The sequence below is a fragment of the Capsicum annuum genome, unplaced genomic scaffold, assembly GCF_002878395.1.
Source record: "Capsicum annuum cultivar UCD-10X-F1 unplaced genomic scaffold, UCD10Xv1.1 ctg32694, whole genome shotgun sequence".
Classification (NCBI taxonomy): domain Eukaryota; kingdom Viridiplantae; phylum Streptophyta; class Magnoliopsida; order Solanales; family Solanaceae; genus Capsicum; species Capsicum annuum.
In genome coordinates, this window is record NW_025839418.1 from 1 (window position 1) to 3,204 (window position 3,204).

The 3,204-nt window shown below is 36.0% G+C and overlaps 1 long non-coding RNA gene across 1 annotated transcript; it reads right to left on the minus strand.

Moving 5' to 3' along the window:
- Window positions 1–323: 323 nt before the first annotated feature.
- Window positions 324–1,822, minus strand: LOC124891245. The gene is made up of 2 exons (XR_007049597.1): window positions 1,500–1,822; window positions 324–578 (listed from the first exon to the last, which is right to left on the minus strand). It is a non-coding gene; the product is annotated as an uncharacterized LOC124891245 (long non-coding RNA).
- Between the last annotated feature and the right edge of the window lie 1,382 nt (window positions 1,823–3,204).

A 3,204-nucleotide genomic window follows, 5' to 3' on the forward strand; every position in this document is an offset into this window, starting at 1 on the left:
GTAAAAGGACTGTTGGTACGTCTCCGGGGTGTCGCTGGAAAGTCGCCAAAGTACGCCGGAAAGACTGTTGGTACGTCTGCTGCCCTTGAACCACCTGTTTGACCAACCTTTTTTCCACAGATGGAACCCTACGCTGTTGCCGAAAGTCGAGCCAGCTGGGACCCTAAATCCGCCGACGACCGCAGCGACGAGACAAAAAGGATTGAGGGGGGAGGGGGCGAGTATATAGCGGAAACTGGAGGAGAGGGAGATCTGGGATGGGAGAGAGGTACGACCTTACCTTCTCCGGCTCAATCGACGCCGTCAACGACGTCAGAAGTCGCCGGTCAGCCAAGGGGGAGCGTATAGGTGAACGTTAAGGAAAACAATTGACTATGTTAATTAAGGAAAACAATTTTCCATGATGTGTTAACTTTTTAGTTGGGACAGATTTTATTTGGCTATTTATGATAAAGACTAGAAGTGCAAGGCCCGCGTAGCACGGGCCCAGCAATAGAACATGTGGATTGCAATTTTTAAGTTTTAGGATTTATCTTGGAGTAGGAAGTTTGAGCAGTAGAATGTTTTGCAAAATGGTACTGCACATATAATTTACATAGATACAAAAAAGGAGTTAAGGAGCCATGTTTTGCAAAATGGTACTGTAAATATAGTTTACATAGATACAAAAAAAGAGCTGATGCATCCTCAGGTTGGGCTCTGCAAATGTATGATTGAGGCTTGTTGCATGAAAGAATACAAGCTAATTATTAGAGGTTTATGATGAACATTGCAAGAAATTTCGAAAAAATAATAACAAATATTGGTCATTGGTTGATCAATTCAACAGAAAGCCGTTGTTGCATACACCTTACACATTTGAAGTATCCAATTAAGGGGAAAGTGGGTATTTTCTCTTGGTAGTAGGCTAGATTTGATAGGGAAAGAAGAGGAAATATTAAAGGTACTCATTTAACTTTCGGTCAATTTTTGTGTAGTTTTAATATTCACATTACGCAACAACAACCACCAAATGTATTTCCACAAGCAAAGTCTAAAGAGCATACTGAATACCAATCAAATCCGATCACCCACCTCAGTCAACTACTTTGCTATTATATGTTCTTACATAAGTTCGAATAAGTAAACCATATGCTTATATCCATATCAGAGAAAACCATGAGTAAATGATCAAGCTTCAACGATGCAATCGAATTATCAAAATTAGACCTCGCTGGAGAAAAACTACGACGAATCGTCTTATTCACCAGCGGCAACGCGGCGGCTTAGATTGAAAATCCTCAAATAAAATCGATTTCTTTCCGCATAGTATAGCAGACATATTGTGCCGGAATAGCAAAGAATAATTTCGATTATCAGATTTCTCCGATCACTATTCGGGATCATGCAGATATATAACTTTAATTAAATATTTAATTTGATAATTCTAAATATAGAAATTACTACAATTACAAGTTACAACAATTGCATATAAAAGGATTATAAGGAAATTTTAATACCTTTTTTACAACAACTGAAAAGATTGTGGAGCCTGTTTCTTGGTGAGGAGATATTTTTGAGAGGATAAAACACACACAAAAGTAAATGAAAATGAAGAAAAAATAAGCAAAGAAATGTAACAAATATTCAAAAAGGTCACTGAAAATGTAAGGAACAAAGGGGAGTAAGAACATACAAAGATTTGGGTTCTCGAAAATGGAGGCTTTTGAGCTAGGGTTTTGAGTTTTTAGTAGTAATGTATAGAAAGGTCTACAGATATGATGACTGTTTTTGGGGGTTTATGTGTTCGGAAATTTTATGGGAAGACAAAGTGACAACGTGGTGAGCACGTGGCATTTTAGTGGGTCCCATTAAGTAGAAATTGATATCATGGGCAATATTGAAATATGCCAAAGTGACGACGTGGTGAGCACATGGCATTTTAGTGGGTCCCATTAAGAGAAATTGATATCATGGGCAATATTGAAATATGCCAAGTGTGTGGTAACAAATTTGAGATGGACAGCGGTTATCAACTTACCAAATTACCTTATAGATATAATAATAGTAACAAATAAATTTATTTTTAGTTTTTAGAAGTGCGTAGTATTACCTTAGAAATAACTTTATTTACCTTAGATATTTCTTAATAATAATAAAAATAAAAATAAATTTATTTTTATTTTTATAATAATGTCGGGGGTCTTTCGGAAACAGCCTTTCTACTTCATCAGAGGTAGAGGTATGGACTGCGTACATCTTACCCCCCCAGACCCCACTAAGTGGGAATACACTGGGTTTGTTGTTGTTGTTGTTGTATTTTTATAATAATGATTAATCTCAAATTGATCACAAAAATCTCCTAGAACAGTTTTTTCGCTAAACTTGTTTATCTTAATTTATCTATTGAGTTTCAACGCATTACACAGAGCTAATCCTTCTTCAGTAGTAGTCATCCCAAGGTGTGTCTATATTAGTTTTTCTAAGGTTTTTCCTCACCCTTTCTCCAAATAAGGGAGGGAGTCCATCTATGAACTTAGCTTTTCATTATTGTAGGTTAGTTTCAGGAGGTCCATAACACGACTTAAGAAAGTGTCTTTATACCAACAAAATTCTCCTAAATGTCTACACCTAAGTCCATTAAGAAGAGTTCTAGTATTTTCATACTTATTGGTAAATCTACCTCCAAAATGTTTCATAATATATAGCATAAGTGTATAGACAACATTTTCCCTACCTGCAAGTAATGGCCTTCCTAAATTATCTTTACCATCTTCTGCGGCTTTTGATTCAAAGATTTTTAATCTAGCCTCGTCGGTCAGATAATTATCCCACCAACCACGAAGTTGGCCTGTAAAACCAGCCACAATTATTTTGCAAACTTCAGAATCAGTACGTTTTTCTATATTATCACCAATTATAACGGATTTAGCGATAGTAGAATACATAAGCATACGATGAACTTGTATAAAAATTTATTTTTCACTTAAACCATCAATATTCCATTCATAAATTGATTCACCACAATAAGAAGTATTTGTTAAATTTACATTCCCTTCCTCGAGTAAAACATCTGGAGGAGTGGGTTTTGGATAATAAGTAGCAGACATACGAGGAAGATCAGCATATTTTCTAGGTTGTTTGCAGACATACGAGGAAGATCAGCATATTTTCTAGATTGTTTTTAAATCGTATGCCGGAGTTTATTTATTTCAAAAGTCATAG